An 18880-nucleotide genomic window follows, 5' to 3' on the forward strand; every position below is an offset into this window, starting at 1 on the left:
CTGAGTTCAGACCTCACTGCCATCAAAAAAAAAAAAAAAAGAAATTTAAAATAAGTAAAACTTCAACATTTTAAAGATGTATGCAATATGACTATTTTAAAAAATAAGTAGGGAAGAAAATATACTTGATTCTGAATGAATGATGAAAACATGGGACTCATTATATTATTCTAATTTGCATGTGTTTAATTTTCCATTAGAAAGGGGGAGGAGAGAGAATAGAGATCACACATGCTCAGATGTAAAGCACTCAGTACTCCCCAAACCATTAGCTATTGGAAGAAATAGTAAGTGAATATTTTGCAAAAACTCCATATAGCTCTCAGCATGATGCCTTCAGACGTCTCTGACCCTGTTTCTGCAACAAACCCTGAATGTATTGGCCCCAGGAAGACTTGAAAGCCTGGGCTTCGGTAATGGGTGAAGGTGACTGCCAACTCATGGTACCCAAGGATGCCTCGCCAAAGATGGTGGAAGCCTAGCAGAACCTTGGGTGGCCCAGAGCGCCACCTGGTGGGCGAGTACTTGATCCTTACTGGTACTTGGTGGGAGTCTCCTAAACTGCCTGGTTTTGTAGGGGGGACTGGAGATGGGAGTCTGGGGGGTGTGGCGCACATCTGCCGTGGAGCCAGGTCCCTGGAACATGATTCTTCCATAGACAGGCTGGTGCAGTCTACAAAGAGTCAGGTGGCTTATGACTTGCACATAGGTAAAAAATTATTGTACACACTTGAAAGGAACTTTTCTAGATAATCAATTTGACAGCTCCCTGTGAGAAGAGAGGTCAGATGGTGTCTTCTGCTTAAAATCACTTAAGCCCTGATGTATTTCAGTTGTTTGATCTCTGAATAAAACTGGGGTCCAAGAACAGGGCCTCTTCCTTTTTCTTCTAAGCAAATATTTCTCAAACCAGTTGTAGGGCACCAGCATCATTAGATGAAAGTTCAGGCATGGGCAACCCCACCCCAGACTTCTGTAGGCAAGCCTAGGAGAACCAGGGTGCTTAGTGAACCCTCAGGCCTCCAGGCTGCTCTCATGTCCCCAGTGGCACCAGCTCAGGGCATGCAAGACCACCTGCATGTCCCTGTGCTAGAGGGCGAATGCTCGCTCTATGGCTTAAGAGGAGTTGAGCTTCACAGCATGAATCCAGGAAAATCCAAGGTCCATTGATGATCATCCCCATGAGACTTGAGCTTGGACCTTTTCCCTGCCATCCTGACCAGCTGATTCAGAGACCTCCAATCTACCCAGCTGCTCTGTCTTCCTGTGGCACCAAGAAGAGGAAGCAGCCTCCTGGCAGAGAGAACTTGGGATGGGAATGGTTTCATCTGCCAACCTCTTCTCTGAGCCTGAATCTTGGGCAGGAAACACCAACCCAAGACAAGACCCAGCCCCTGCTCTGGGAGAATCAGTCTAAGTAGAGGGGCATGGGTTCTGTTTTCTGTACAAAAAAAAACAAAAAAAAGAGCCCATCTGGGACCCCAGAAGGCATTTGTAACCTGCCTGGAGCTCCTCTGGACTCTCAGGCCTCAGGTCAGCTTCACAGGGAGCCATTCCTTCTCAAGAAGACAAGAGATTTCAACAGGCATTTAGAGAACACAGCCAAAAGAGAAGATTTTGTTTTCTAGGACCCCCAGGATCCCACTTAGACACTGGTTCCCGGAAGTACTTAGACCTGCCCAGAAGAGAACAGTGCCTAATCAAGATGACAGCACACCAGATGTGGGTTTCCACACTTCACTGAGTTACGGTGTGGGAATCTTCCTTCATGTTCCTTTGTCTGCTAATTTGATCTGAGTTAGATGAAGCAATCCCTTAGCTTAGCTCAATATATAAAGGATCAAAACTAGAAGAGAATCAAGGTATTCCGACTAGACACCATCTCCGGAGTGACCTTGAACTCATCTGTGTTCTTCAAAGTAAGGAGAAGACATTTCATATGTCACTTTTAATGAGACATTTAAAACAATATAGAGACTGTTACTAGAAACATTTACCTTCATCTCCTGTGCTGAGAGATGGGGAAGATTTGTCGGCTTTGATCTCCACTTGTTTAATTACCGAGAAATGAAGTGCACTTGAGCTGGGGGGGGTGATCAGCAGGACTCACTCTAGCTGCAAAAGTTGGCAGCCAGGGACCCGGCCTTTCTTTTTCCCAGATCAAAGCTGACCCAGCCCTGAGAAAGAAGAAGCACCCAGATCGGATGAACATTGGACCAGTCTATCCCTCTATATCTCCCATCCAATCTCTTCCTCCCCAAGAAAGGGCTTTGCCCACATCCTGACCGACCATGTGTCACATGCCATGCCCCTACTCTAGGCAGATCCAACACCTTAGTTCTGACTCCAGATGTCTGCCAAGGTACAACCTTGGCAGGCTTTTCTTGACCCTCATTCACACAGCCCGGCTGGCAAGAAGGAGGCCAGAAGATGAACTATAAGGCCAAAGCTGGCCTTGTCTGAGGACAGATGGTGAGGAGGCTGAGGTCTGATTCCCGGGTGGGGGGAGTTAGCTGGTAACCATGGAAACAAAGGTGAGAAGTATCTGAGGGAGAGTACAATCAAGATATCCAGCACTCTTTAATATAGGGATGACTCCCTTATGCCTGTGTCTGAAATAAACATCGAACTAAAGACCCCAATCACTTTCAACTTTGCCAGTCTCTCTGATTCTATTCATTGAGGCTCTTCTGAAAACAGATCTATGCTACCTACTGAAGGCCCATGAGAGCAAAACAATAACAAGGAGGAGGGGGAGAGGAGGAGGAGAATAGTTACTCATTCTACTCCCTGTGCTACACGAAGAAAAATTCCTTTAATCTTCACAAATCCTTCTAAGGTCAGTACCACTATTGTCCCTCTTTGACAGATGAGGAAACTGATGCCAGAGAGGTTAAGTGAGTTATCCAATTTTTTAAGTGACAGAGTATGATGTCAAGATAGTCAATTTCTCTTATAATCTAACCAAGGAGACAAGACTAATCCATATGAAACAACCAAAAATATTTTTAAGACATTCATGGAGTTGAATTGTGCTATTCCAATGCTGAGTTCTAAAGGATCAGAAAACTATAGCCCATGTACCAAAGCAGTGCACTGCCTGTTTTTGTAAATAAAGTTTTATTGGCACATGGCCACACCCATTTCTTAAGTATTATCTAGAGCTGCTTTCATCTGGTGGTGAGTATTCATAACAGAGACCTGATGGCTCACAAGGGCTACGCGCTGGCCCTTTAAAGTTGCTTTTCAATGGTGACTCCTGACTTGGTGACTTTGCCTGGACTGATGGAGATCCCAAGGTACACTGCTTTGCATTTTAAAACCAGTACAGTCTTAACGCAGAGGGAAACACTTTGGTCACCCTACCTGCTTCAGATAGGCTCCAAGGAAGGCAGGAGTTGCAGGCCCAGGGATTGGATATATATTGGGAGGATGAGAATATTCCAAACATGAAAAGCCAATGGAAACCTGGAAGAAAAGAGAGAGTGAGGGGAGGGAGGAGTGCCTGAAGCAGAGAGCCTGGGAAGACAGCACAGTGGGGTCCATTAACGGAAAACACCATGACAGAGACACTGTGAACTGCTCTCCTCTGCCTGCCTATTTGTAAACGTGTGTGCAAACATTGAAGGAGCCTGTGCTTTGTCTGCCTAGGGAAAGCTGATCCTCAGCTTTCTCAATCAAGCCTGGAGCTCTACCAATCTTCCACTTCTGGTGTTTTGTTGATTAACTGGATTTATCTTCAGATAAATCCCCAGATCTCAGCTTCATGAGTAGTGATTACAGATGTGGCCACCAGTGCCCAGCATACCTCTTGATTTTGAGTTCAGCTCTGTGATTTGTTTTCATTAATAAGATACTGGCAGACTTGACTCCATCCAAACTAGAAAAGCCCTTGAGTATTTATTCTTCCTCTCCATGATTCTGTGTGTGTGTGTGTGTGTGTGTGTGTGTGTGTGTGTGTGTGTGTGTGTGTGTGTGTGTGTGTGTGTGTGTGTGTGTGTGTGTGTGTGTGTGTGTGTGTGTGTGTGTGTGTGTGTGTGTGTGTATGCGTGAGTGCGTGTACCAGTTCTGGGGCTTGAACACAGGGCCTAGGAATTGTCTCTAAGTTTCTTTTGCTCAAGACTAGCACTGTGCCACTTGAGCCATACCTCCATTTCTAGCTTTTTTAGCTTATTGGAGATAAACAGTCTTATGGACTTCACTGCCCAGGTAGGCTTCAAACCATAGTCCTCAGATCTCAGCCTCCTGAGTAGCTAGGATTACAGGTGTAAGCCACCAGCACCCAACCTTATTATTCTGCTTTTAACCTAAGAAGATGTGTGAGCCATAAAGAAAATCCAAAACACCATAGTTGTTCCCCATTAAGGCCACCTGAGGTCACCCTACCTGTAGCTGACTCACAGACATGGACATGAGCCCAGCCCACCTACAAGAGGATCCAGTCTAAATTACCAAGTACAAACTTGTGAGCTAAAAATAAACACCCACTCTTTTAAGATACCAAGGCTGGGGGAGGGAGGATGTATGTTACACAGCATTGTAGGTAACTGATACTACCTGGTCCTTTCCTAGATATTCATCCTATGGTGCTAACCAAACAAATATTCACAGAGGGATGAACAAAGACTTCCCTAACAGCATTGTTGTCACTAGTTAAAAGACAAAAACTTCTTTGGTTATTAAGACCAAGGATAGACATTGATGTCAGCAGTTAAAAAAAAAAACACAACAACAACTGTAGTGCAGTCCTGAGCACAGTAACTGTAATCCCAGCTACTTGGAAGGTGGAGATTGGAACTGGGGTCAAGGAGGCCTAGACAGAAAGTTATCTAGCTGGGAGCTGGTGGCCCATGCCTGTAATCCTGGCTACTCAGGAGGCTGAGATCTGAGGATCACGGTTCAAAGCCAACCTGGGCAGAAAAGTCTATGAGACTGTTATCTCCAATAAACCACCAGAAAACCAGAAGTGGCACTGTGGCTCAAGTGGTAGAGTGCTTGCCTTGAGCTGAGAAGTTGAGCGACAATGTTCAGGCCCAAAGTTCAAGCCCCATGACCCACCAAAAAAAAAGTTACCTAGGCCCTATTTCAACAAATAAACTGAGCAAGATGATTCATCTGTAATCTCAGCTATATGGGAGATGCCAATAGAAGGATCACAATCCAAGGCTGGACCTGGGCAAAACATGAGACCCTTGAATAACAGAAGTAAAAAAAAACAAAAAACAAAAAACTCAAAGTAAAGACTGTGGACATGGATTAAGTGGTAGAATGCCTGTCTGGAAGTTGCAGGACCCTGAATTCAAAACCAGTGTCACATGAAAAACTTTATGCTACCCAATACTCGCACACACAGAAAGAAATTAATTTCACACTAAACTTAAAAACTGGACTGCAAAATGGTGCTTAAGGTGTAGAAGGTTTTGCTGAATTTAAAGTATCAAAACATAATACTGATTACCTTAAATTCATTGCATTTTCTTTTTTTTTTTCCTTTTTGAACTCAGAGCTTTGCACTTCCTAGGAAGTTACCCTACCACTTGAGTCAAGCCTCTAGCCCTTTTTTCATTTTAGTTATTTTTCAGATAATGTCTAGTCTTATATTTCTATCCTCCTGTTCTCTGCCTTCCAAGTAACTAGGATTATAGATTTGCAACACTGCACCCTGCTCCAGTGTTTTTAAAATCTATTCTGTATTGTTTGAGTTGTTAAAATGTCTACATATGGTCTTTACAGATAGAGGCAGTAGAACTGTCACCAAGGAAATTTATCATAAGATTATGACCTTCCCTCTACTCCTCCTCCTTACTGTCTTCTCCTGCTGCTAGCAATCCCAGAATTGAGTCTGACCTTGAGGTTCCTCTTTGCACTGGGCCAGAAGATTAGATCCCATGTCGCCAAGTGGCAGGGATACCACACCCCAGGGAGGTCTTACTCAAAGCGGCCAAAGGAAAAGTCGCCCTTCTCAACTCTGCAGAGTGCGCAACCAACACCAACCATGTTTGTAAAAAAAATCTTCCATCCAAGTCATAATATTTTTAGAGTGAGATTTACTTTATAATATTTTAATAACTGCAGCATTGTAACTAAAAGTCCTTTGTAGCTGGTCTCCAGGGCCCTCCTGGGACGTTGCACTTAATGAGGTTTATAATTCAATATAACTACATCTGCATCTTTAATTATGCCTAACATTTAATCTTCATTGCTCCACTTGAATTGGAAAAGCTAAAATTAGGCCCGCTGTAGTTTAATCTGATAATAAACACCCATGACATTTAGAGCAAAAATGTACTCATTTCATTAGAGTAGCCGACACATTTGCTGTTTGCCTGAACTGAACAAATACTATCATCGCCCCGCCAACGGAAGCCAAAAGCATTGTTTCAAACAAATGGCCTGGAGACCTTTGAACTCTGGAGTGGACATAAACCTTGAGGGTTAAGTATCAAATATTGCCACTTCACAGGGGAAAGCACTGTCTTCACCTTGGACGTTAATTCAAACATCCAAGATCACTTACAGGTAGAAGTTATTGCAAGAAATAGACCCAGGATGCTTTGGTCCTTGGCCAATAGTCTATTTGTCATTCCTCTACTGGCACCGGGCAGTGTGTATGGACATTGATTTTTGTGGCTATAGCATCAGTGAACAAGCATCACTTCCCTTTAAAAAAAAAAAATAGAATCAAGGCAAGATGGCCTTCAAGTACACCCAGCTCCAAGTTTAAACTAATAGTAAAAGTCATACTCTCATTAAAAACAAGATAAATATATCTGTAAGCCAAGCACCCATGGCTCATACCCGTAATCCTAGCTACTCAGGAGGCTGAGATCTGAGGATCCCAGTTCAAAGCCAGTCAGGGAAGGAAAGATAGAGACTTATCTCCAATTAACCACCAGAAAACCTGGAAATAAGAGCTGTGGCTCAGTGGTAGTGTGCTAGCCTTGAGCAAAAAAAAGCTCAGAGACAGAGTTTAAGCCCTAGGACTGGTGCAAAAAAAGGAAAAAAATGGCACAAAAAAAAGGAAAAAGAAAAAAATGTGTCTCTGTGGACCAGACATCCTCCCTCCAGAAAACTATTAAATGGGCTGAAGCTACTTAGTTGCATTTCCAGACATTGGCAGAGGAAGTCAGAAGTTTAGTTGTTTCTGGAATACTAAGAATCAAGAATTCCACTCCCCATTTAATCATGCCTATAATCCTAATTTTTCCAGAGGCTGAGATCTGAGGATCTTGGTGGGAAGCCAGCTCAAGCAGACAAATTCAAGAGTCTCTTATCTCCAATTAATCAGCAAAACTCCAGAAGTTCAGATATGGCTCAAGTAGTAGAATTCCAGCCTTTGAGTGGGAAAAAAATAAGCCAGGTAAGAGCTCAAGGCTCTGTGCTCAAGCCTCAGTAACCACACCGAAAAAACTCTGCCAATTAAAATGTGAGATCCATACTCGCTGTTACAAGGTCAGGCAGAGGTTGAACACAATCTGCCACTGGTCACTACTAGAACTAGAATTTACATGAATAGAGGGAGCAGATGGGTTTCTCCAACAATATCTGGACCAAGGACCGCTAGACTGGTGGCAGAGACTGTGACATTGTCACTCTCTGTCCACCACAGGACCTTACCCACTACCATGACACCTAGTTTTGAACTGGGTCTCAAAGGAACTGGTGAAAACAACTGTGAAGCCACATGTCAGGGAAAAGTAAGAGCAAAGAGAAAAAAAAAAAAAGCTAAACATTCAAGAAGGGCCTGCAAACCAGCCTTCCCAAACAATGAGGAAAACTACAAGGAAGAATGACAACACAAACAACCAGGAACAGTAAGTTACCTGACACAAATAAAAGTAGCAGTGATTAGAAAATAAGTGACTAGAAAATAAGTCCATTCGTAATCCTTTAGGAGATAATATCCATGAGAAAAAGTGGAAAATAAAAATTATGAAACAAAATGGAGGTCTGGGAAGGTGGCTCAGTGGTAGAGCGCTTGCCTTGCATGCCAGAGGCCCTGGGTTCGATTCCTCAGCACCACATAAGCAAAAAGCAAAAAGCCAGAAGTGGTGCTGTGGCTCAAGTGGTAGAGTGCTAGCCTTGAGCTGAAGAGCTGAGGGACAGTGCCCAGGCCCAGAGTTCAGGCACCACAACCAGACCCCCCCCCAAAAAAGAAACAAAATGGATCCATATTTTAAAAAGTCAGAAAGCGGGGGGCTGGGAAGGTGGCTCAGTGGTAGAGCGCTTGCCTTGCATGCCTGAGGCCCTGGGTTCGATTCCTCAGCACCACATAAGAAAAAATAAAAAAGCCGGAAGTGGCACTATGGCTCAAGTGGTAGAGCGCTAGCCTTGAGCTGAAGAGCTGAGGGACAGCGCCCAGGCCCAGAGTTCAGGCCCCACAACTGGACCAAAAAAAAAAAAAAGTCAGAAAGCGGGCCTGGGAAGGTGGCTCTGTGGTAGAGGGCTTGCCTTGCATGCATGAGGCCCTGGGTTTGATTCCTCAGCACCACATAAGCAGAAAAAAAAAGCCAGAAGTGGCGCTGTGGTTCAAGTGGTAGAGCGCTAGCCTTGAGTTGAAGAGCTGAGGGACAGCACCCAGGCCCAGAGTTCAGACCCCAAGACAAAAAAAAGTCAGAAAGCCTGGAATGGCTAAAGGAGAAGGTACCTCACCTGATCAAACCCAAGCTGCAAGGGAAGTGGGAAAGGCACTTGGCCACATGTCTGGGATGGAGCAGTGGAGCTGGCAGAAGTGTACAAAGGCAGGAGGTACCTATAGCAAGGCCAGAGAAATTTAGCCAGGCTATTCAACAAGGACCCCAGAAAAACACTGAGTCATGCCATTCAAGGACCGTGCTCAGCTTCTGCCAGGCTCCCTACTCATTAACTGCATCAGGCTCAGGATACAAAAGATGACTAATGAGGAAGTAATCTCCTGTCCTCCCCTGGCTCAGATCCGATGGCAAGGTCTCAGGACATTTTCCATTCTTGGTTAAATCAACAGAGTGATAAGGACCACTCATATGAAGCATTAGCAAGATGAAATGAAAAGCAGTAGCACTGAGAAGATAAAGAAAATGGACAGAGAGAAAATGGAAGAGAGCCAGGTACTAGTGGCTCATGCATGTAATCCTAGTTACTCAGGAGGCTGAAATCTAAGGATCATGGTCTGAAGCCAGCTTACATAAAAAAGTCCACAAGACTCTTAACTTCAATTAGTCAGCAAAAAGTGGAGGAGCAGCTCAAGTGGCAGAGCTCCAGCCTTGAATAAAAAAGCCAGGCAATGATAGCTGGGTCCTGGTGGCTCACACCTGTAATCCTAACTACTCAGAAGGCTGAGATCTGAGGATCATGGTTCAAAGCCAGCCAGGGCAGCAAAGTCCATGAGACTACCAGAAAACCAGAAGTGGTGCTTGATTCAAAGTGATAAAGTGCTAACAAAAGATCTCAGAACAGCATGCCTATGCCCCAAGTTCAAGCCCTATGACCAATTGAAAAAAAAAAAAAATGCCAAGCAAGAGCTGGAAAGCCCCGAATTCAAACACCAGTCCCATCACAGAATGGGGGGCAGGGAGACAATGAAAGAAGAGAATGGGGAAGATTAGAAGGGAGATGGGGAGGGAGAAAGAGGAAGAGAGGAAGAAAGGAAGGGAGGGAGGGAGGGAGGGGAAAAAGGCCAAGAGGGCAGATATTCCAAAAGTAAAAGCTGGGGCTGGGAGGGTGGCTCAGCAGTAGAGCGCTTGCCTCACATGCATGAGGCCCTGGGTTTGATTCCTCAGCACCACATAAACAGAAAAAGCTGGAAGTGGCGCTGTGGCTCAAGCAGTAGAATGCTAGCCTTGAGCTGAAGAGCTGAGGGGCAATGCCCAGGCCCAGAGTTCAAGCACCATGACCAACAACAACAAAAAAAGTAAAAAGCTAGGGTTGGGGATGTAACTCAGAGGTAGAAGGCATGCTTATCATGTACCAGGCCCTGAGTTCCGTCCCTAGCGGTGCAGAAGCAAAATAAATAAAAGATGAACCCAGTCTGTAAGAAAATGTAACTTTAAAAAAATCCCAGAAAAATGCTTCAAGTAATTTCCACCCTGAAAGAAACTTAATAAGGATATTCATCCAACTAGATAAGAGCTTGTGAGGAGAGAAAATTCCCTAACTACACCATTTCCGATCCAAAAAACATAAAAATAAAAAGATGGGGGGAAGCAAGAAACAAATCAGAAACAGCTGAAAATCAAATTGCCAGCACCTAAGAAAACCTGGAGAGTATTGTAATACTGCGGCGGAAACACATGCAGCCCCAAAATGAAGCTGTGTCCCTCCGCATGTCCTAGGGTGTGCCCATGACCTCATGCAGCCAATGTCACACAGTCTGAGGCTCATCCGCCCTGTGGACAGTCTGTGGAAAGCCATAAAGTTCCTTTAGGGTTAAGCCAGTTGAGTAGATTTAATTGTTCATTGTAACTACAAACATCCTACTCTCCCCTGGACAGTTTCGCAAAGGGTGCCCCGTACTCTAAACATCCCATTGAATTTCAAAGAAATAAGAATACCTGCTTCACTGGGTGCTAGTGACTCATTCCCATAATCCTAACTACTCAGGAAGCTGAGATCGAAGGATCCAGGCTCAAAGCCAACCAGTTCAGAAAAGTCTATGAGACTCCTGTCTCTCCATTGAATCACCAAAGCTGGAAGTTGAGGTGTGGCTCAAGTGGTAGATTTGCCAGCCTTGAGTGAAAAACCCAACCAAGAGCTTTAGGCCCTGAGTTCAAGCCCTGGTACCACCCCTGCCCCCAAATAAAATATCTGTCTCGCATCACCACCTGCCTGCTTTCTTTAAATGGCTATTACTACTTTCAGCTTTGCAGGAAGGCTGCTCTGAGTGGCAAGATGCAATCCCAGTGATGAGGCAGATGCAGAGTCTGGTCCCTGCTACCCCCTCCCTTCCTCCTCTCCCTTGAAGGACAGCTTTCTTCTGGTAGCCACACACATGCAATTGATTGCTAACTGCACCAGCAGGTTCTAATCCTGTAGCTTGCTGCTTCTGGTTATTCGCTTGGAATTTGAGCCACTAGGAAGTCAAAATTAGTCTCATGCAAGCAGCATGAGATAGAAACACACAGCGGTCCCTGGGCTTCGGGAGGCAGGAAGCTAAGCTTTTTCTCCTCTCTCTGTGATCACAGAGCTCCGGGTCACAAGAGTCTCTGATTACACAGTCATCTGGAAGTTGTGTGACTTGGAGACCACAGTGTCACCAACATCCTGTAAATGAGAGGCAGCAGGGGAGACCTTCCAGAGGAGGGCCAGAGGGCAACCATCCGGTTGGAAGTCATTGCATTTCCATGAGTTGTCTCTCCACTTGAGCTGGCAAGGATCAGGTGTTAGTTGACCCTAAGCCATGCTGGACACTGTGTATAAATCATAGTTTTTATCTTCTGTGTTTTATGGAGTTTTGACATCCTGGGGCCTTGTAAATGCTAAAGAGCCTGCCTCTCTCTCCCAAGATGAGGAAATTCTTAGGAATATTAACAACTTGCCTAAAACATACCTTCATATCTAATTAAAAGCCCATCTCCCTAGTCACCTCCTTTGTTTAACTCTCACACAGCAAGCCATTATTCTCCCTGTCCTAAATCAGCCCAGGGCCAGGCACTAGACAACTATACATCACCTCTGTAGCTCAGAGTCCTACTTAAACTGCCAATTCTAAATGTACTCAAACTGGCTCAGCCTGCCTCACCCCTCCTTTCTCAAAGATGCCCCAGTGAAGGCTGTGGATCATGCTTTCCCCTCATTTCCTCTGCCTGCCGTCTGACCTGGACCCTCACCACGTGACCTGGCATAATGTGCCACTATGCCCTCTGGAGCTGTAAGGCATACACTCTTTTTTTCCCCTAAGGCAATTGTCTCTGTGTCTGTCTTCTTGCCATTCCTGATTAAAACAAATTCCCAGGCACGATTTTTCAAAGCTCGCCCATCTGTAAATTGCTCTGAGCTAGGTAGGTTCACATGCATTATTTTAGGCACTGTCTGCCACACTGCCAAGCAGGAATTGTGAACTCCATCCTGTGTGTGAGAAGAGCAGAACTCGGAGGTGGAGCACCTTGCTGCAGCTCAGGAGCAGGAAGTAGTGACTCGGAGCTAAGGAAGCCACCTTGCGCCTCTTTGTATAAAGATGTTAAAACATTTAAAGATAATGGTACGGGGTGACAGAGTTGGGCATTGTGGATCAAAATTAAAATCCATTTTAGTTTGAGAGGGAAATGTATTTAGGCTTAGCTGAATGGAAATGAAATGTGCTAACGGACATATTTGAAAGAGATATTGGGGTAGGGGGACCGGCCCAACAGCTACAAGGAATCAGTGCTTGAGGATGGAATGACTGGAGCGTAGTTAGTATTCTCAGGTTCTCCCTTCGAGATGGCCCTGGCTGGAATGAAGCAGAAGAGGGGCAGAAAGTCAGCTGCGTGGCCTCCTCTCCACAGGGTCTTAGGCACAGATCAGGACACACTGCCCCCAGCATGCTAATGACATCATGAAAAGCCACAGGCAAGAGGTAAGTGAGAAATGGGGGAGGAGTCACTCATGGTCTTCCTTCCACTCCACATCCGGCCCATGGACCTGGAGCATCTGTATCACCTAGGAGATTTTAAAGGGCTGGAGGGCTGGCTCAAGTGGCAGAGCAGCTGCCCGGCAAGCACAAAGCCCTGAGCCCAAACCCCCATACCACCCAAACAAACAAACAAAGAGAGTTGAATATTTTTAGAAATGCAGAATCTCAGGTCCAGCCTGTCTGTGGCAGTATGTGGAGGAGATGGCTCACGGGGAAAGAATGTAAATTGTCTTTAGGCAGCCAGGGTGGAGCTTCCCTTTCCATACGTAAGAGAACTTCAGTGTGGACTTGTTGCTTTCTATTTTGAGCCATACTGGGATTTGAACTCAGGGCGGTGTACTTTTTGCTTAGCTTTTCCCCCCTCAAGACTGGCACTCTACCACTTGAGCCACACCTTCACTTCTAGTGGTTTCTTCCTAAATCCTTAAGCAATTGGATTTCAGGTTTTTTGTGTATAGTTACATCCAAGATTTAGATGTCTGTGTAAATCAGAAAACTCTAAATTATCAGTGACTTCAACATTCCAGGCCTCACCTGTCAGGATTCTAGAAGCCGCCAGTCCAGGCCTTGTCTAGCAGTGCCCAGGGGCTGTGTGGGGGTCTCCATTGCCACATCTCAGCTGGTTGCTCCAGCATCAGCATCAGTGCTCAGAAAGGAGGAAAGAAAATACTTCACAAGACTTGCGCCAGAAAGTTCATAGCAGCCTGATTTGTAATGACCCTAAGCCAGGAAGATAACAAATGTCAGGAGAATGAGCAAGATGTGATACGCCCATGTAACCAAATACCACTTGGCAATTAAAAGAAATAAACAATAGATTCAAGCAGTGATAAAGATGAATCTCACAGACATTGTGCTGAGTGGGAGAAGACATCTAAAAGGATACACAAGGATACGTGCAGTAAAATTCTACTTCTATGAAATTCAAGAGTAGGTAAAGCTGCATATGGTGATGCATGCTGCAATCCTAGCACTCAGGAGGCTGAAGTAGGAGGATCTCCAGTTCAAGGCCAACCTCAAGAAAAGACAAACTTATCTATGTGACCGGAAACTGGGGGCTCATGCCTGTCATCCCAGCTACTCAGAAGGCTGAGATCTGAGGATCGAGGTTCAAGCCAGCTCAGGCAGAAAAATCATTGAAACTCTTATTTCCAGTTAATCAGCAAAAATCCAGAAGTGGAGGAATGACTCCTAATGGAATGTAAGCCTTGAACTAAACAGCCAAGTGAGAGTGTGAGGTCCTGAGTTTAAGCCCCAGTATTGGTGCACGCATGTGCACATGCTCACACTCACACACACACACACACTCACACACACACACACACACACACACACTTATCTATTAGTTGGTTCAAGCTAAGGAACCATCTGGTTTAAGGCAGGGAGAGAGGATTAATTGGAAAGGCAGATGCAGAGAGTTTTCATTACTGGGGTGATGAAAATGTTCTTTATCTTGAGTTCGGTATGCAGGTTTATCTATCTGTATGTAAATTTCACAGTTAGCCTTCTTTCTATGAGAGTCAACCAACTGTGGATCAAAACTATTTTATGAAAGAGCTGGGAGTGTAGCTCAGTGTTAGAGTACTTGCCTAGATGTGTAAATCTCTAGATTCCATCCCAAGCACAACACACACACACACACACACACACACACACACACACACACACACACACACAATTTTGGTTGAAAAAATTCAACTACTTAAAGATAATAAAAATATAAATTAGCCGGGCGCTGGTGGCTCACGCCTGTAATCCTAGCTACTCAGGAGGCTGAGATCTGAGGATCGCGGTTCAAAAGCCAGCCCGGGCAAGAAAGACCATGAGACTCCTATCTCCAATAAACCACCAGAAAACCGGAAGTGGCTCTGTGGCTCAAGTGGTAGAGCGCTCGCCTTGAGCTGAAGAGCTGAGGGACAGCGCCCAGGCCCAGAGTTCAAGCCCCACGACCGACAAAAAAAAAATAAATAAATAAAATAAAATAAAATAAAATAAATTTTAAAAATTCATCTATACTGAACATGTGCAGACGTTTTCCCCTGAGCAGTCCAGGTTAACAAGTGCTTCTAGCATGGGCATTGTTGTTTAGCAATGACCTAAAGCTCAAAGAGTAGCGAGTACAGGTTCTATGAAAACACCACACCATTTTATACAAAGGACTTGAACATCTATGAATTTTAGTATCCACAGGGAGTTTCTGGAATTCCCCATAGAAGCTGGGGAAAACTGTACCTGTTACACACACACACACACACACACACACACACACACACACACACACACACACACACACACACACACACACACACTGAAAAGAGAACAAAGCAGCTGTATACATCACTTCTGAATGCAGTCACATGGGCACACTGGGCAAACCCACCAGGAAATCCAGCCTCCATTCCAAGTGGCTTTGTGCCACTTGGAGGTATTTTCGCTGTGAAAGAGTCAGAAACTTGATGTTGAGGGACAATGAGCAATCTCTGTCATTAGCCATCAAGTCAGCAGTCTTCCTGAGGGAGGCAGGCTCAGGGAAGAGGCCAAAGACTTCGCATCCAATCACTTTTCTCATTTCCCTGTTAGTGCTACTTTCTAGAATGCTCAGGGCTAGTTTTTCCTTACTGAAATCGGGGAAGACCACTATTTCTATGGGGACCAACACCTTGAGACTCTGCCAAGGACATGCAGGGTGACAAATAGAAAGAGGCGTAAGAGGAAGGAGCGTAGCTGCGCTGGGGAGGAAAATAAAAACAGCCTGGAAAGTGTGAATGAGAATGAAACCCTGCACGGGACACTTGGTGTGTGTGGCATCTGCCACTTTCCAAGTACATCATTGTACCATGTCCTTTGTGTTGAAAGCTTGACGTTGCTTCCTTTGCCCCTGCACTTGACAAATCACAGAAGCTAGAAAAGCCCTCCGCCCAGCCTCTATGGCAGCCGCACACACTTAGCCTGCAATGACTGCACAGCAACACAGGTGATTCTGTTCTCAGCAAAAGTGGTTCGGGAAGGGCCCAGCAGCACTGCGACTGGGCTGGAATTTCCCTGCATGAATCTTATTCCCTAGGCAGGAAGAGGAGAAGCACATCCCTTCTGTTTCCCATAGGAGCCGAGCCCAGTGGATTTCATGAATGTTCAGGAACCTTGAGCTCTCTCAGTCTCACCCATAGCCAGTCCATCAACAGACATTTATGGAGCTCCTGCTTTGCCTGGCTCTGAGCTCAACATTGGAAATGGAGCAAAAGCACTAGAACTAGCCTGGCTAGGGGTGCACCACCTGCTCATGGCCATCCCCCCCTCTCTCTTACTCTCCTTGGCTCTGTCGTTGACTGGTACCACACCCAAGAACCTCCAAGCCAAGCACCGGGGAGGAGCTGTTTCCCCGGTGCCCTCTTCCTCCCACCACTTCTCCACTCAGGTCCTGGCTGCTAGTCCGCTTCTGCCGAGCCAGACACAGCCTCCTTCCCAATACAGACAGATGAGAGATGAGCAGGCTCCGCTCGGTGAAATTGGTCCATGGGCTGCCTCCAGGATCTGGCTGCAAGGAGAATGGCCTGGAAATTGCACAGCCATTATCTGTGCTGACAAGCCCACTCCCCATCTCTTCTCTGTAATGAATTGCTGGAGAGCTCAGCTGTCGAGCAAGCTTCTGAATTCCAGCCCTCCCGTCCACCGGGACGTCCTCAGAGGTTATCTCAGCAAGGCAGGTGGAAGAGGAAAGAGACAAGCTTAACCCTAGAAGAATAATTATGATGTATTATTAGAGACTGATGACAATCTAATGCGGGACTTTCAATACAGACACTCCTGGCTATAATATTTCTCTCTCTACACAACACACACATGCACACACACACGCACACACACACACACACACACACACACACACACACACACACACACACACACACACACACACACACACACTCCGAGGTTCAGAGCTGTTTTTCCAACTAAACTTAGTTCCTTAGAAGCAGTGTGTTAATACAGCATATTTTAATGCAATTGAGCTAGAGTTTGAATATGGAAAGCACTTTTCGGAGCAGGGGAAGGGCTGCGGTCAGCATGGTATGTGAAAAACCCTCAGCTGGCAGTAGTCTTGGGTTCCTATGACCAGGCTGACAGCGAGTGCACTGTGCAGAAGCAAGCCTGACCCTTGACATTTGCCTAAGGGCCTGATCACACAGGAACTCGAGGATGGGAAGTTCATCTTGTGACTTTCTCTGTCTCCAGCTCCTGGCACCATGCTGGGCACAGCAGAGGTTTGATAAATGGGTGCTGGCTGGAATGCTGAGGGGGTAAATGAATGGATGGGATCATTTGAAAGAGCGATGAATATCCACAGATGCACCTGTAGTGGTTTGTTTTAACTCGTCAGGAAACCGATCTCCTTACGAAGAGGCTGAGAGCCTGGGGATATAAATTCAGAACACAGTAATGTGATTGCCTGCAAAATGTTTGACTTGGTTTACAAAGTATCAATATGTGGGTCTGTAAATTAGTCTTTGATGTTTCTCTTCCCTGGTCAGATTTAGAATGAAAATAGTAGTAGTGATGAGAAGAAGAAAAAGGAGGTGGGAAGGGAGAAGGAAGAGGAAGAAAGTGGCAGCGGCTTCCAAGTAGACCCTGCAACAAGGGTTGAGATTACAGCTGGCCAATTTGTAGGTGAGCCTAGGAAGTGTAAGAAAGAGTGAGACAGAAAGGGAGGAAAAACTAGAATGAGTGAGTTACCATGTGGGCACCAGGGGCCCCTCTGAAGAATCCTGTCAAATCTGCCGCCGGGACTGAAAGCTGAGCACCTACCCACCAGATCCTCTGCCCTGATGGCTGGAAGCTCCCCCAGGGCATTCACACTTCACCCTCTGGATCGCTCCTGCACTTAGAATCCCAAATGCTAGAAAAAAACCTTCAGCCAACCAACAGTGGCTCATACCTGTAATCCTAGTCACTTAGGAGGCTGAGAATGGAAGGATTGAGCTTTGAGGACAGCTCTAGCAGAAAAGTTCATGAATGAGATGTTTCCCCACCCCCGCCCCATGCTCAACCAATAGCTGGGCATAGTGGTGTGCTCCTACCATCTTAGTTACATGGGAAGATAATGGTTCTAGACTAACCCAGACAGAAAAGCCCAAAAGACTCGATTTTAACAGAAGGTTCTATGGGGAGCAGTGAGTACTTGTTATCTAGCTATGACAAGAAGCCTCATATAGGTGGTCCAATCACATGTCTAGGCAGGTATTGAGACACCAGCTCAAAAGTCACCCATGCAACACTGGGGGGACAGCGCTGGAGGTGTAACTCAGCCTGAATTCAAAACCCTAGTACTAGTCTGAAGGTGTGGCTCAAGTGGCAGGGCCTCTGAGTTCAAGCTCCATTGCTGCAAAAAGAAAAGAAGAAGAGGAAGAGGAGAAGGAGGAAGAGAGGAAGAAAGATGAGGGAAGAAAAAAGGGATGGAGCACACACCACATTTTCGCAGGAAGGGGTTACACACAGGGAATCAGATGCTTACAGTGTCACTGCTGGCCTCTAGCAATGACTCTCAGAACAAACAGAACTGACCCACCTCGACCTTTGACCCTTGAGACCAACTATTGTTGCTGTTGCCACCACAAACTGCCTCTCCCTGGCCAGGGGGCTACTGAAGGGACTTTGCAAGGTGGTGATAGGAAATCTGTGAGCTCAGCTATCATCAGAAGACACCCAAAGGTGTCTCCACTTCCCCTCTCTGAATCTTGTACACTTGCAGCTAATTGACAGAACAAAATTTGCATCCAGGACCTGAGTTATAAGTGAGGAGTGATGCTCTATTTCCCAATCTCTGCCCTCAAAGGAGGAGACAGCAAGTCTGAGGAAGCCAGTGTACTGGGCACACTGTGCTAATGACCCATTGTCAGCTTCTTCTTCCTCCACCACCCTGGGCTGTTCCCCAAGGCTGGCACACACTCGGATCCCTAACTACAGGAACTGATATCAGCATGGCTAGGAGAACACGGGCTGCTAGCTCTGTAATGCAGCCACACAGTCTCCTCTGGGTTTCCCAAAGGTGCAGAGCTCTCCTCAGCCACGGGGCCTTGGCACACACTGTTTCCTCTTCTGGGATGGTCTCCATACCTCCTTCACCACCATCTTCACCTAGTGAATGTTATTTATTAAATTGTAGTTCAGACTACGCCTTCTTGGGAAGTCTTCTCTGACTCCCCAAAGTGGATCAATTTCTCCTGTGTATGTTTAGCATATCAGAGTGTCTGTGCATTATCAACTGACACTGAGCCCCTGGCTGGCCAGGCACTATAA

General features: G+C 45.8%; 2 long non-coding RNA genes across 2 annotated transcripts in view; both read right to left on the minus strand.

The window, feature by feature from the left end:
- The window catches only part of LOC138803921 (uncharacterized), a 56612-nt gene extending 42983 nt beyond the window's left edge, over nucleotides 1-13629 (minus strand). Inside the window, exons 1-2 of the long non-coding RNA XR_011365095.1 lie at nucleotides 13124-13629; nucleotides 3367-3468 (exon numbers count right to left, since the gene is read on the minus strand). This is a non-coding gene — a long non-coding RNA (uncharacterized lncRNA). The remainder of the gene's footprint in view (nucleotides 1-3366; nucleotides 3469-13123) is intronic.
- Nucleotides 13630-14815: 1186 nt separating this feature from the next.
- The window catches only part of LOC138803922 (uncharacterized), a 32068-nt gene continuing 28003 nt past the window's right edge, over nucleotides 14816-18880 (minus strand). Inside the window, exon 3 of the long non-coding RNA XR_011365096.1 lies at nucleotides 14816-16321. This is a non-coding gene — a long non-coding RNA (uncharacterized lncRNA). The remainder of the gene's footprint in view (nucleotides 16322-18880) is intronic.

The sequence above is a fragment of the Dipodomys merriami genome, unplaced genomic scaffold, assembly GCF_024711535.1.
Source record: "Dipodomys merriami isolate MVZ:Mamm:240054 unplaced genomic scaffold, mDipMer1.0.p SCAF_35, whole genome shotgun sequence".
NCBI lineage: Eukaryota > Metazoa > Chordata > Mammalia > Rodentia > Heteromyidae > Dipodomys > Dipodomys merriami.